Here is a 16,899-nt window from a genome sequence, read left to right as displayed (position 1 = left end):
ACAATTTGTTGTTAACCATTTGGGCATTTGGCATGCTTAAGCTCAACATAGTATTAGAAAAATTGATTTATTTCACTTTATTTTTCTTATCTTGCAATGATTTTACAAGCATCTTTTTCACACATCTTGAAGATGGGTAAGCAGATATGTTCTTGCTAGATTTCAATGGTGTAGTATTTTAGTAAAGATTTCTTGCCTTTCTATTTTGTTGTGCTGACATTTAGACATTAGTTATAATTTGTTTGCAGTGAACAGCCTAGGTTAAGTAGACCTGGTACATGCATTCAATCAAATTGAGCCGCGTTCTGGGGAAATTGGCTTTATGCAAGTGTGTGAAGTGTCGTCCCAGATAAGCTTATGTGGTCCACACATGCTTATTTGGAACAACACTTTCGGCCTAGACTGGATTTTTTTCAAAATCTCATAAAACCAGAAAGTGTCTTTCCTGATTAGCCTGTGTGGACCGTACAAGTTAAGCTGCGACAACACTTTAGGAACATGCATTAAACCCCATTTTCCCAGAGCAAGGGTCAATTGTATTTATTTCCTTTCATTATTCACATGCTCTTTATTTTAGGATCATACAGATTCTAAATGCCTATTTATTGTAAGCTGAATATTTAGTCATAACCAAAAAGTGTCATAAGATTTTTGTTAAGACAGGACCCTGAATTCTAGCATTTAATGAGGTTATGTGCTTTTCCACACTTATTCTATGTCTTTTATATAAAAATACTAATACGAAAAAACAAAAGTAAGCTTAATTAAATTGAAGAGCTAGTCTTTTATGTTAAAAAGAACTTTGTTATTCATACCATTAGGGTGTAATGTTTTAAGTCTATGTATATAGTAAGTTTCTTTACATAGACGATCTATGTTGTTGCTAACAACATCAATTGGCATAAAGGAAAAGTCATTTGCGCTGTGGTGATCTTCATTAAAATGTGATGCGACCAAAGTTGAAAATTCAGGGTTAGAAAAGTTTCTTATGTCAAACATAGGAGCCGCAATAAACAAGTATTGGGACTTACTTAACCTGTCACAGAAAGAAGAAGTGAGAAGTGTGTTTAAAACTTATAAGCCCATACTGGCGTTTAAAAGGCCTAATAATATAGGAAACTTCATTACACGTGCTCAGTTTACGAACAGTTTGAACAGTTCACGTGCGTCCAGTGCCTGTGGAAGAACACGTTGCTCCCATTGTAAATCCATACACGTTGGAGAAAAATTTAAAAGTACAGTAACAGGCGAGCAATTTAATTTAAAGAAGAATATGAATTGTGCATCTAAAGATGTAATATACCTCATTACATGTAAACAGTGTAGGAAACAGTACGTTGGAATAACCATGCAACCGGTGTCAAAAAGAATGAACAGTCATCGATTTGACATAAGAAACTTTTCTAACCCTGAATTTTCAACTTTGGTCGCATCACATTTTAATGAAGATCACCACAGCGCAAATGACTTTTCCTTTATGCCAATTGATGTTGTTAGCAACAACATAGATCGTCTATGTAAAGAAACTTACTATATACATAGACTTAAAACATTACACCCTAATGGTATGAATAACAAAGTTCTTTTTAACATAAAAGACTAGCTCTTCAATTTAATTAAGCTTACTTTTGTTTTTTCCTATTAGTATTTTTATATATAATTTTATAGGAAATTGTGTATTCTTGAATCCGAAAGTTAAGCTTAATTTAATTAACGTTCATTTTATTGACGTACATTTTCCCGCATTTTAATGTACGTTAAGTCAATGACGTAACATCCGCTTTCTGTTATTATTTGTATTATCCTGATGAAGGCGTAAGCCGAAACGTTGATAAAAAAAGGAAAGAAAAAATATGTGTTTTTGTTGGATTTATCATACTATGTCTTTTATATGTAAAAGGTGTACATTAGCAACAATATAATTTGCAACCAAAAATGTATTCCATATATATTACTTCTTTTACATGAAAGAAGTTAACATGTGTAAAAAAAAAGTTTAGCAAACAAAATGACGGGTATAAATTTGTGTGTGGTTTTATGCATTTATTTTACACAAATTATAAAACCATGATGACGTATGTGTAATTAACAAATATAAATCAGTTTATTTATTGTGCATCCAGGCATTTACATATAACCAGACAGTAGTGCAATCTCACATGTATATGTAGGTTTTTAGCTCTACTGGCAGAAGGCCTGAAGAGCTTATATCATGGCATGGTTTCCGTCGTCCGTCCGTCCGTGCGTTAGACTTTTTCTTGTTTACGCGATAAAATCCACAGTTTTCATCTGATTCTTTTCAAACTTGTTCAGTGTCTTTATATTTATGAGGACTCGGACCCTATTGAAAATGGGTTACATCAAAGTAAAAAGTTCAGAACTATCTCCCCTTGAATTTGAGAAAATTGTTAAATAAGGCTCGTTTACGCAATAAAGTCCAGAGTTTTCATCACATCATTACCCGACTTGCACAGTGTCTTTATCTAAATGATGAGTCAAACCCTATTAAAATGAGCAATATCGGAGTTATAAGTCCAGAATAATCTCCCCTTGAATTTGAGAAAAAAATGAAAATTCAGTTTTTTTATGTGATAAAGTCCATAATTTTCATCCAATTCTTGGCAAACTTGCACAGTGTCTTTGTATCAATGAGGACTCCAGGCCGGAAGAGCTTATGTCATGGCGTCGTTTCCGTCGTCCGTCCGTCCGTTAGACTTTTTCTTGTTTACGCGATAAAGTCCACAGTTTTCATCCGATTCTTTTCAAACTTGTTCAGTGTCTTTATATTAATGAGGACTCGAACCCTATTGAAAATGGGTTACATCAGAGTAAAAAGTCCAGAATTATCTCCCCTTGAATTTGAGAAAATTATGAAATAAGGCTTGTTTACGCAATTAAGTCCACAGTTTTCATCAAATTATTTCCCAACTTGCACAGTGTCTTTATCTGAATGATGATTCAAACCCTGTTAAAAATGAGCAATATCGTACTTATAAGTCCATCATTATCTCCCCTTGAATTTGAAACAAAAAATGAAAATTCAGTTTTTTATGTGATAAAGTCCATAATTTTCATCCAATTCTTGGCAAACTTGCACAGTGTCTTTGTATCAATGAGGACTCAAACAGCCAGTTCAGGCCCTCATTGGCCTCTTGTTAACTATATTGCACCAGTGTATAGATCGTTTTGAAAATAATTGTATGATCATGTTAAAGTTGCATATGTCTAACCATAAGCAGTATGTGTGAGATACACTAGCGACAGGACCAGAGAGATCATTTTTTTTTCAGATGATGTTTATGTAATGTGTGTTTCATCCTAATATTTATTTAACCAGTATGCCATGTAATACATATATTTCCTAATAAAATTGTAAAAAGGTTATTCAGTATTTAGATTATGTTGACACGCTATTTCATAATGGATGGCTTCATCCACAGTCATTACAAGACACACAGCAACAACATAATTGAGCCATGGTCTGCGAAAATGGGTCTTAATGCATGTGTGTCAAGTGTTTATCAGGGCAAATCAGCGAAGGAATTTTAACTAAATGGAATCTTTTCGATAAAAAAGTCTCTGGCAGAAAGTGTTGTCCCTGATAAGCCTGTGCTGACGGTACAGGCTAATCTGAGAAAACATTTTGAGCACATGCATTGAGTCCAATTTTCCCAAAGCCAGACTCAAATGTTAAAGCAATGCACTATTAAGAAATATATCCAATGAAGAGCAGCAATATTGGTTTTGCAATTTATTGAAAATCTCATAATTGTTCAAATAAAAAAGATTTATTATTATTTACAACAAGATGCAATCATCTGTCCAAGACTACAACACAATTGGCATTTCATGTTAACTTTAAAAGGCTATACACACTATATGATAAATTTAACTGGTATTTATTATAAACAATACCATACTAAAGAAGCACATACAGTTCTCACTATTCTATTCATAGCAATTCATATTGAATTCAAGAACAACTACCATAAACAACATTCCCATTTGCATCTTTTAAAAGGTACAAGTATTTTAAATGCTATTTCAAAACACAACCTATCATGGAAAGAAAATGTAGACTTGAAGAGGCACTGTCATATAAAGCTCTTTCTTAAAATGCACGTTTTGAGTCATCAAGATAAAAAATTACAGTACCTCTTCGACTCCTTCAAAATATATTGGTACATACAAAATAAACACAAACTCATACTGATGACACGCAGTTTGGTTATCTGCTGAAACACCCTTTATACAGTGTGAAAATAACATAAAAATATTTTTTTATCTAAGACATTTCTGGCTGAACAAAAACATATTTCACCAGGTTAATATCAACAATTATATGTTAAGTTATATCTAAGAAAAGGCTGTTGTTTTTTACAAAATCATTTACCTCAAGTTTAAAAAATCTTGTATAATCTATAAAACAAATTCATTTTAAAATCATTTTTCAAATTTCTTGAATCATTAACAATAGTTTCCTTATAAACGTTCATTCATGTATTTACATGATTTTTAGAATATACATTTAGGAAATAATAATGGTAAATAATGATGTTATTTATCATGTTTTTTCGTGTTCTTATCAAGCAATAATTTAAAAGCAGACGAGAAGTCTTTTCCACCAAACCCGTGATTAGGCATGATGCGGTAAATATGATGACAAAGAGACTCATATGGTGTCGGTCTCTTCACTGCCATCACTGCGTTTTGAGCAAGACCCAGGTCCTACAATGTTGAACATGAATGTTTATGAGCCTTGTCGTGCAAATGGATCTTAAAATCTAACTTCAACAGATGCGACCAGAAACACTGCAGACCAGCCTGTGTATCTGCCTACCTTTCTGCCATAAAGTCACATAAGGTTTCGTGGTCTCATAAGGGGACATTATGACTCCTTATGAGAGTGTACGGATGGCAGAAGCATATCTGCAGCACCGCGCTGATATGTCCTAAGACCCATTTTTGCATGAGCTTCTGAAGTAAATTTGTCCTTTAGACATTTTTTGTGATCAAAATCTAAAAGATAATAAGCTCCTATATATTGTTTATAACTTGTTTGAAATGTGGTAAAATATACTATTAAAGGGAAAATAAACCAAAAAACTACAAGAAAATTCAAAATCAGATGCACTAATAGTAGAGGAATCGTTCGTAAAACTTAAGGGCTAGTCTATAGATGCATTTTAACAATACTGTTTTCACAAGAATAGCTGGATGCGGATGTTCTGATATTGCAGTGGTATATTGAATGCGTACTTAGGTGATCCTCACTCAATGCCGCATTGTCATGACAAAACCTCATAAACTTTAAAAACAAACAAACATACAAGATATGCACTCACATTGGTCATAAAGGGTGTCCCGAATCCACCATTGGAGTGATTGCTGGATGGAGCCCCCTAAACGACACCAGGGGCTTGGTTTAACATTTGAGAAGATCAGCATCGCCCTGAACGCATGTTTAGAACCTTGGCAAGCAACATTGGACACAGACGGACCTGCAATAACACAGCAGACATTTTTGGGTTTTTGATGGCATTCACACTTACGCAAGAACATGACTAATTTACTCATCTCTTCAAAGTCTTTTATTCATGTTAAAGGGACAAAGAAACCATACTTGACTGATTAACTCACTTTATGCACTTGTTCAAATTTAAACATGTGGCATATTACCTCATTTTTATGCCCCAGGATTGAATGATTGGGGGTATATTGTTTTTGTTCTGTCTGTCCGTCTGTCTGTCAATGTGTGTGTCTGTCAAAAAACTTAACCTTGGTCATAACTTTTGCAATATTGAAGATATCAACTTGCTATTTTGCATGCATGTGTATCTCATGGAGCTGCACATTTTGAGTGGTGAAAGGTCAAGGTTATCCTTCAAGGTCAAAGGTCAAATATATGGCTTCAAAGCCGCGCAATAGGGGCATTGTGTTTCACAAACACAGCTCTTGTTTCAGTCTAAAATAATAAATGAACTGACTATACTCCACACAATAGGGATTATAAGCTTAAGGTATGCTTCTTGACAGGTTGAATACTTATTTACAATCAGGAATTAGCCATCAATCATTTTATTTATCATTATAAGCCAGCGAATTTATTAATTGTGACACAAGGTCTCCAAACTTATACTAATCAATCATTTTACTGCAATCTGGATACCTAACCAGTAGGACCTGGTTATCCAGGTGCAGACTGTGGTACATAGCTGCTTTTTATACTTGAAAAAGGGGTCGGTAGTAAAAGATGTTGTATTGCTTATTACGGGATTTGAACAAAAAACATTAGTATCCCAAGGCAGAGAGAATTTGCGTGGACCATCGTTCTACCCAAGTACTTGATCTAGTACTTGTGATAGGGGTCTTCCTCCATCACCAATGAGAGGACCGCAATATAACTGAACTACACGTAAAGATAGAATGTTACTAAAAAACATTATACAGCTACAATTCTATACTTGTAATGTGTATGGAGAATTTATGTTATTTTGTCATGATCCCTAAATTGCAAACCACTACAAGGCTAGGAAAGTGTTTCAATTATGTACAACAGAGACACATGAAGCTTTTAAGTTCCTGTTATAGCGTAAATAAATCACAAAAAGTAGAACTTACATGGGAATCATTTTCTCAAAGCGTTGCTTCATTTTTCCTAAAGCGTTTACAACAGGAAAATAAGGTCTCGATAGTGGGAATCCAAGCAAAACAATAGGCATTATGTCGACGGGTAAGGTTTACTCTATCACCGCTTTTTACGAAGGATTCCAGAAATAGATTAGGTTTTTAGCTCATCTATTTTTTGAAAAAAAAAATGAGCTATTGTCATCACCTTGGCGTCGGCGTCGGCGTCTGCGTCGGCGTCGGCGTCCGGTTAAGTTTTGCGTTTAGGTCCACTTTTCTCAGAAAGTATCAATGCTAGTGCATTCAAACTTGGTACACTTACTTACTATCATAAGGGGACTGGGCAGGCAAAGTAAGATAACTCTGGCGTGCATTTTGACATAATTATGTGCCCTTTTTATACTTAGAAAATTGAAAATTTTGGTTTAGTTTTGTGTTTAGGTCCATTTTATTCCTTAAGTATCAAAGATATTGCTTTCATACTTGCAACACTTACTATCATAAGGGGACTGTGCAGGCAAAGTAATGTAACTCTGACTGGCATTTTGACAGAATTATGTGCCCTTTTTATACTTAGAGAATTGAAAATTTGGTTAAATTTTTGTGTTTAGGTCCATTTTATTCCTACAGTATCAAAGCTATTGCTTTCATACTTGCAACACTTATTAACTATCGTACGGGAACTGTGCAGGCAAAGTTATGTAACTCTGACTGGCATTTGGACGGAATTATGGGCCCTTTATACTTAGAAATTTGAAAATTTGGTTAAGTTTTGTGTTTGTGTTTTTGTGTTTTACACTATACCCCCCACCCCACCCCCCCCCCCCACCCCATTTTTTTTTTAAACGGTTAAAAAACACAAATATTTATTTTTATTATTTTATGTTTGAAATACCGTCCAACCATCGCACCAAGAATCTCCCCCCTCCCCCACCCCCGAATTTTTTTTTTGCATTTTTTTCCCGCATTTTTGGAAGATAATGTAATAAATGTCCACACCCCCACACTATACACCCCTCTTCACTCCACCCCTCCCTCCTTTGTGATTGAAAATGAGAGTCCCTTCACCTTTAAAAAGAAAATAGATGAGCGGTCTGCACCCGCAAGGCGGTTCTCTTGTTTAATACTGGTTCCCCCTTTCGGAGTGTGAACTATTTATAATGGCGGTGTATTCAAAACCGAAGACTAATTCTTAATCAAAGACGCACTGGCAATCCACTTACGAAGTAATATAGAACCACAAAGATATTAAAAGCTTGTTAAATTTAGTAGCAACATAGCCAACTGCACATAGTAAAACAAAGAACGCCGTTAGAATAAGCATTAATACAAATTCCAAAAGTTCAACTGCAGTTGTCAATAGCACACACGAAGTAAAAATATATATAAAGTAAATATAAACTTATCAACATGCGACATTGAGATGAAATGTTTGCATAGCAAATGTAACTAGACAAAATGCAAAGACCATGTATTAGAAAGACAGTAGTTAAAATGAGAATGTCATTTAACATCATGCATGGACTGGCGGATATTCCCTTCCATAATATTGATATCTCAAGTACGGATGCAAACACATTGCCAGCACATATTATTTGCTTGTTATTTTCCTAAGACACCCATACAGTTTTTACCGACGCTTAATGTTCAACATGTAAGTGTATTAAAAAAGATCTTTTTTTTCTTTGTAATACTATTGAGAGTTGAACTGATACTAAATCTACTAAATTACACGTCGTTTGTACAACTTAGTATTATACTTTGAGATTTAAACTTTCGTTTTTATTTCCATTTTTGAAGATAGTACAGGCACGACTATTGGTCTGTAACTGTAATTTAACCGGATCGGGCTTTACATGTTGCTTTAGCAGACGCATAACTCGATATAAATGAGTCGTGTTCTGAGAAAACTGGGCATAATGCATGTGACGACAATCATGTGGCTAATCAGGGACAACACTTTCCGCCTAAATTGGATTTTTGCTAAGAAGAGACTTCATTTAAACGAAAAATGTCATAAAAGCGGAAAATTTCGTCCCTGATTAGCTTGTGCGGACTGCACATGCTAATCTGGGACGAAACTTTACGCGCATGCATTAAGTCCAGTTTTTTCAGAACAAGACACAAATGCTGATTTCGTCACATCATTCCACATTTACATTTGCAGTGGTATCATGCACTTATTTCGATTAATTGTGTCCCATTTACGACATACATATAAATCAGCAATTATGACACATGTATATCTATATGTTTTAACCGACGTATGACTGTTTCATGTAAAAGTGTGTCATTATCGGTTTGATGAATATGTGTCACAATCAACCTTCGGAGATTGATTTCAGCCGTGACGTGCGTTTTATAAAGACTGTGTGGAAAACGGCGTAAATATTTATGTGAATTAATGTCATCGCATAATTGGTAATTGGTTCACTTGCAATATATATTTGACCAACTGCATTATATTTTTTAAACAGTGTACATGCTCGCTTTTGCTAAATGATATATTTTCTAAAAAAAAACCCTGACGCAATTTAAATAGAGTTGTAGATAATATTAATACAATAATTATAATTGACTTATTAGCACGTCAATCAGCACTAAGACATAATATTATGTAGAAGATAAAAGATTAATGTAGATTAAGACAAAGATGGTGGTATACTACATGGTGGCATTGTCAGTATTTTAAAAGCATATCGTCTCGACGCGGTTAGCGATAATACTTTAAGATTGATGAGAGATGAATACAGATCAAGTTAATACATATTGTATAATAGTATAAATATTTATTTCCTAAACGTCAAAGTGGTGAAGCGAAAAGGAAATTATACAACTTAAACATATTATTGCTATTGGACTAAAATAATGATGCTATGGGGTTAATTATATTTACACAGACATGTATTGTGCAAAACAATATTGGCTAAATTTGGGAGACCTTAAATCAGTTCCAACCCAATATTCTGTGCCGTTAACTGTCAGTGCCAAGGCAGTAACCATAAATGTATTTATAGGTGTATATTGTTGTGTGTTTTAATAGTTTCATTGTCTTTTTTCCATCAATCACTTGCCTTGAAAAAGTGTATATGTTTCATTTATTTCCCGTGAGTGCATATGGATAATATCTATTTCATATTCGTTATAGAACAGCCAAAGGAAGCAACGCCTTCCAAAGATGTTACTTTTTTTTGTTTTTGTCATGTGGTGCTTAAACAATTATGGTGTGGCCCCGGTGTTTAGAGTATTCTGTTCTTTATAGCCATACTGATTATATTTTTTAAACAGTTTATCATTATAATATTATAATATTAATGTAATCGTTGACATTAAATTAGTGTACTATTTTTATTTAAAGCAGATAAATAATAGCCTGAACATTCTCCGAAAATTATACAAACAAATAATGAAAATAATTCATAAAAGTGTTCTCCTTCATCGTGCATTCGATACACAATAAACGAGTTCATTCCGAGTACATTTTACTGCAGTTAGGACCTGCGTTATACTTTTCAATCGTTTACGCGATTCACAACTTTTCTTTCGTAAAGAAAAATGCGTCTTTAACAGTTCATGTTATGTTTTTATAATGTAATTAAACTTGAGTGCAACGTTTATAACCATGACCAATAAATAAGCATTCGCGTCGTTGTTAACTCAGACTTTCCAAGAATTCTGAATTGGTTTTTGACGTTTTTATAACGTTTTTATTACGTAGTTAAAACGTTGTTGTTTAACCACTAATCATCTCTGATTGTACGTGAAACCCGCCGCCCGTATTTAATTACACGAACAGGGTTTTGATAACTAAGATGTGTTGTTTAAACATACTATTTTCCAATAAATGCACATCGTTTAAGACAATCGGTGAAAACTCCCACGTTTTAATACAAAAAGTGTGCGAATGTGTTCTATACACTAAATAGTTTTACAACATGCTTATTTAAAGTCAAAATTTGAGAACAAACATCAGTAGCATCAACATGGGTATCCAATTATCAAGTTTTTTTATTGAAATATCGGCAAAGCGCAGAACGTGTTCAAACATAATATACAAACGCGTCGTATTAACTACAAAAAAGAGTGAGCAAGTAATATATAGACAATATATTTAGTGTAACACTTTTTATTTCAGAAGCATTAAATGCTTTAATTTTTATTCACGGAGTTCCATGGCATCGGTAATGACTCTGGCAACCTTGTTAATGACTTTTTTAAATTTGACAAGAGAGTATGTTTTTAAATTTTACTAAATATGGCAAATTTTATTGAATACAATATTCTATTCGACGATCTTCATTGATTGGGCAAGTAAGAACGAAGTGATATACGGATTTAACAGCGTATGCAGTTCATAGTCTGCATGTGCGTTTACGTCGTGGTATGTAATTGAGACATGTTCTGAGAAAACTGGACTTAATGCATGTGCGTAAAGTGTCATCCCAGATAAGCCTGTGAAGTTCGCACATGCTTATTAGGGACGACACTTTCCTCATAAACTTGATTTTCAGTAATGAGGGACTTCCTTGAAACTTAAAATACCAGCGGAAAGTGGCGTCCCTGGTTAGCCTATGCGGACTGCGAAGGCTAATCTGGGACGACACTTTACGCACATGCATTAAGCCCAGTTTTCTCAGAACAAGGCTCAGTTATATCCACCAATGTATGATTACTCAGTCTGAATTTTGCTGTGTGTGAGGTTCGTATTGATGCAATATAAATATTTTTCATACGCGAATTCAGTCTTAAACATTCTATAGCATTCTAGCTTCGGTTGGTTATAAATTGTATCGTGCCACTTTTAATGAACTGGTCTTATAATTTGTGGTCTATTTTAGAATAATTAAAAGTGCTAATACAATTATTGAATACAATTATGTGCCCTAGTTGTGCTTATTGTTTTGTAACAATTACACACCAAAGAGATGAGTGTTTGCTTTGATTATCCCTAATAGAATCACGATAAATATGACATTGTTCGTTATAAACAGTGTGCACAAGAGATTCAGGGTTTTGTTTGATTTTAACCCAATAACTGATTGCCCGTTGTTTATAGTAGAAAGTGGAAATCTGCCTAGTTCGCCTTTAAAGACAGTGGCATTAGAAGTCTGCGAGCGCACACTAAGAATAAATGTACAAACTTTATTATGATGTTTGTCAACTTCATCAATATTGTACATTCCCAAAATTTCAGATCCATATAAGATAATTGGTGCTTATAGGGAGTAAAACAGAAAAAGTTTTCTTTTAGAATTTAGCTTCATTATGCTACACATTGACAATGCATGGTTGTAAGCTTTTAAGGCGTGTTCATTATTTGCCTTAATTGCTCTTGATATATTACCAATGTAGTGTAAGTTTAGACCTAAGTAGCAAAATTCTTGAACAATTTCAATAGCCTGTTGGTTAATAATCCATATACATGTACAATCGATTTCTTTGTTTATGAATAAGCGCATTTTAGTCGTGTTTATATATTTATGTGTTATCACCATTTACATGAGCATTGATAGTTAGACTTTAATTGCAATTGTATACTCTTTAGATTAGTGGTAAATAATACAATGTCATCTGCATATAGCAACATATATATTTAAAATAAACATATACAGTTTCAGCTAAACTATTAAAATCAATTCAATGATTTATGCCATGCATAAATAAAATAAATAATAAAGGTGATAATTGATCACCCTGTTTTACTCCTAACGTGACATCAACACGCCCTGATAAAACATATCTTTGTAATGTTTAATACATGATATAATGACTTGATCATCTGTAACATGTAACAACTTATTCTTGCTTGTACTAATTTAATCAATACAGTCTCGAGTTAACAATCTAAAATGTTCTGGAATAAAGTTTGCAAAATAAAAATGCAATCAATCGCGATTCGAATATTTCTAAATCCGAATTGCGATGTATTCAATATATAAACTTTCGCGCACGAAGAATTAATTCGATTGTGTAATGAATATATTGCTGCTATAATATTTTATTAATGTAAAACCTCGATAGTTAGATGCAAAAAATAGAGACAATATCGCTATTACACTATGTTTAAGGATAAATACCATTTGTGAAAAATGTTACTGTATATGGAAAAATGAACTTGTTGCGTTCAATAAAAAAGTCTGCAACCGTTTAAGACATATCGTCGCTTTTATTTGGTTTGGCTTTGATATTGTTTTTTATTATGCCACTACTGCACATTTACATTTGAGACGCTGACATAATATTTTAAAGTGTTATCGGATACCCCATCCGATAACACTTTTAAGCTCCGCCCATTAATATCATTTTTTAACTCCGCCTACATTTGGGTTTCCTATTATTTTCTGCAGCGTTCCATGTTTGCTTAGTCCCGCCCATACTAAGAGATACTTTTTTTGTAGGCGTGGAATGTCGCTGACGTCGTTAAAATGTAAACAAACTGAATCATTCATATTGTATTCAGAAAATCCATATTTATAAAAATGGAAAGCATGAAAGAAATGAGCATTCATCTATGGGAAAAATAAAACAAATACAAATTTTGGACTCACTTGCTTCACTTAAAAAGAACACTAATTATACAGTATAATAAAAAACATTTGACTTTACAAAAATAAACTTAATACGTTTTAAAATAAAAAAATAAACATGACAGATTTGATCAAAAGAAGAATTCAGGACAACTTATACTTTAAAGATGCAAATCATAATGCTTTCCTTTTTTGTGTCACAATTTAAATAGAAAGGCAAAAAATTGAATATCATACACAATAAATTAATGTTGACAAAGAAAAATTATAAATAATAAAGATGCTTTCTTAGTCAATACCTGCCATTACTTATATGTTATAATACATGAACAATTCAATTTTTAAGAAAAATTCAAAATAATAAAGATTCTTTCTTAGTCAATACCTGCCATATGATAACTAATAAACATGAACTATTCAATTTTTAAGTGTCTGAAATCAAAATTGTACATAAAACTGGTTCTGTCTCCACATCTTTAACAAAACAGAAAATGTTTGTGTACACTGGTAGTCTGGTAGTCTAGTTAACCTGAAAATGAAATAAAGAAACCTTTATAAAAACATACATAAGCACTCATTGCACAACTACTTTTAAAATAAAAATCTAGATCTATAAATTATAATTATACTAGTTATATGAATTAAGATCTATAACATTCAAAAATAAAACAATAACAACTTTTCTCAATAATAGATTTGTTGAAAAAAAGTTTTATCTTTCCAAAAAAGTAATTAAATGGGTTGATTTTAATCTGTGCCGGAATGCAGAGGGGGTATATCTTGAATTCTTGGAGAGGCAGAGAAAGACTGAGACCTGTTAAACTGATAAGGCTAGAACTGTATCGACAAGAACTTGGGAGAATGATCATGACCCATCGAAATGTGTGGTTGCAACTTTCTGCAATTGAAATTTAAAAACAAACATAATAAAATATAACAAATCCAACATGCGACAAAATGTCAAAATAGAGATTATTAAATTAACATTTTTATAGCACAACTTGAACAAACTACAATTTAGACAGGCACACAATATCATTAAAAAAATGATAATATAGGAATATGAAATGGCTGTTAACAACTTTAAATAAAAAAATATTAAGAATTTCTTTAAACTGAAAACCTTTTTATAATAGACTTGTTGTTTTTGTCCTCAATTATGAATAGCGATTGTCTGTTTTTTGCACAAATTTGAGGAATTCGCGATGCAAATGTTCAGTATTCCAAAAAGTTAGCGACTCATTTTTTCACATTTTTCAACAGTTAGCGACTCATTTTTTTCACAAATTTGAACATTTTGAGACTCATATTTTCACAAATTTGAACAATGCTCAATTAATTATTTTCACAATTTTGAACAGTCACAACTAATTTGTTCACAATTTTGAACAGTGTGCAACTTATTTTTCCATAATTGTCAAGATTGCGAGGCTCATTTTTTTCAATGTTCAACATTGCGCGACTCATATTTCACAATTTTCAACATTGCGCGACACATTTTTTCACAGTTTTGAAAAGTTTGCGACTGATATTTTAAGAATTTTAAACAATGCGCGACTCATTTATTTCACAATATTAAATTGTCACCACCCATTTTTCACAACTTACCGTGAACAGTGCGCGACTAATTTTTTCTCAATATGAACAGTTTGCGACTAATGTTTTCACAAAATGAGGGGGCCGAGGTTGCTGCACAAAGATAAAAAAGCCCACTGCCAGAAATGTTATCAAAAAATAGCCACATGGCTTATCGGAGCTAAACAACCCTTTCTACTTTCAACAAGCACACATACCAATGACAATAGGACTACTGGCACTGACCGTTGGTTCATCAGCATGAAAAATGGGTGTCAAAATAGCACAAATAATTTAACGTGTGTAGTGTGCATGTATAACGGTGAAAGTTACTTACCACTCGACCAGGAAACATACGGTGCAGACTATGTGGGATTCAGGATGCTCTCCCACTGATATCATGCAGATCATTGGTCACAAGAACGTACACAACATCATTAATCTCAGCAATATATATCTCCGACTCCAAACAAACAGCTTGCAAAATCGCTGAATATTGCACAAAAACAGCTTCCTTAGAAAGTTCCAGCAACTCGAAATGCACAAGCAGTCGCGTTCCCCACCCACTTTAACTTCGCAGCGAAGGCCTGTTTTTCGGGGAAACCGTTAACATCTCACAACTAAACGAATACTACGGAGATGGACAAGTTGAAAAATAAATCACTCTTATCACTTCCAATTTGCGCACTATGTTAAACTCCCGTTCCATTTGGTTATTGTCTTTATTGTATGGAATTTTCACTCTACACATTCACTTTGAAAATAGCGGTTCGCGTGTACTTAGAAGTACATATAAACTTATCGTCCGATATGGCGTGTGAAATTGCTCGGCAAGCCTCGCCTTTTCCTACGCCATATCAGACTCGTCTTATATCACATGATATCAAAAGTCACCAACCATATATTCTCTATATGTATGTCTAGAAATGTAAATTGGCCATGTTATTCATCAATATAAAGTGTCTAACTGCTTAATGCGTATTCATCAACATTGAGCGAACTGTGTTATGTGTTTTAGATAAATTCTTAAAACATCTATTAAATCATCAATGTTAACGCCATTAGTACTAGTCGTTTCATTAAGTTTATATTTATTTATGTACTTCCAAAATTTTGTTGGGTTGGATTTGCTTAAAGTTGACAATGTTTGACTTTCTTACTATACAATTTTTTTTAGCAATACGTTTTGTTTTAAAATGTGTCGATCTGGCTTGTAAAAATGACATTCTGTTCACAATTGATGGATCGTTTTTATATAATATGCCGTTAAAGTCATAGAACGTTTGTTTATGCCTTTTGCAGCTTTGGCCGAATCATCAAGATTTGCGTATACGTCGCGTTTTTGCACTATCTAAGTTTAGAGTACGTCCATGTACCTGAAAGGAGACAGCATATGTGAGCTCACATACTTGAATAATACAAGAGTTCAAATCTTAATTTTCCGGTATTTTTTAAAATTATTTTTTTTAATTAGTTGTACTATTCAGTAGCATATTTAAAATGTCGGATTTACCATCCTGCTGTACCGTAATAACACATACACAAATACACTCAATGAATAGTTTTTCGCTCTTTATTCTGTGGTGAACATAATGTTTTCAGGTGCAAATACTTCTTTAAATTAGTTGTTTATGCAATATTGTCAAGTTCATGTAGTTCTCCAAGTAACTAATAACGTTTCCGAGACATGCCAAAATTTGCCCAAATCCATCCAGATATGACCCAATCCAAATGGGGTCCTGAATATAATCCTCAAGCTTATCTCCTGTGGGTTAAATCCTTCTACACCTGTAGTCAAGGTAGTTCTGTTTACACACATGTATCGTTATATAAACATGTCGAATTGATGGACCGAACTAGTTTAGTTAACTGCATATATATAACTGCTTATTTACTATCTTATAATTGCACCGACAAGAAATAACATCAATTAAGCACGTTATCTTGTCACGATCTATAATTAAAACGGACTGATCCCAGTTGCAAGCGTGCATCTACTGTCAACATACTAATTAGTTATTTTACGAAATTGTTTTGAACTATGGTATGCATTAATGTGGAGCCAGCACGGACGTGTCACATGATGGGCAACTTAATAACATGTTGATAAAGTGAACATAAAAATATCGTGTTCTTTCTATGCCTTATGTTACACGTCAAAGATAACTGA

The 16,899-nt window shown here is 33.4% G+C and overlaps 1 long non-coding RNA gene across 1 annotated transcript; it reads right to left on the bottom strand.

Annotated features, from left to right (window-relative positions):
- Positions 1–13,461: 13,461 nt before the first annotated feature.
- Positions 13,462–16,580, bottom strand: LOC127856130 (uncharacterized). Its single transcript, XR_008037861.1, has 3 exons — positions 15,067–16,580; positions 13,969–14,052; positions 13,462–13,683 (listed from the first exon to the last, which is right to left on the bottom strand). It is a non-coding gene; the product is annotated as an uncharacterized LOC127856130 (long non-coding RNA).
- Between the last annotated feature and the right edge of the window lie 319 nt (positions 16,581–16,899).

Source organism: Dreissena polymorpha, chromosome 13 (genome assembly GCF_020536995.1).
Source record: "Dreissena polymorpha isolate Duluth1 chromosome 13, UMN_Dpol_1.0, whole genome shotgun sequence".
NCBI classification, from domain to species: domain Eukaryota; kingdom Metazoa; phylum Mollusca; class Bivalvia; order Myida; family Dreissenidae; genus Dreissena; species Dreissena polymorpha.
Note: the sequence above shows the minus strand (reverse complement) of the source record. Positions and strands in the feature narration are given on the sequence as shown.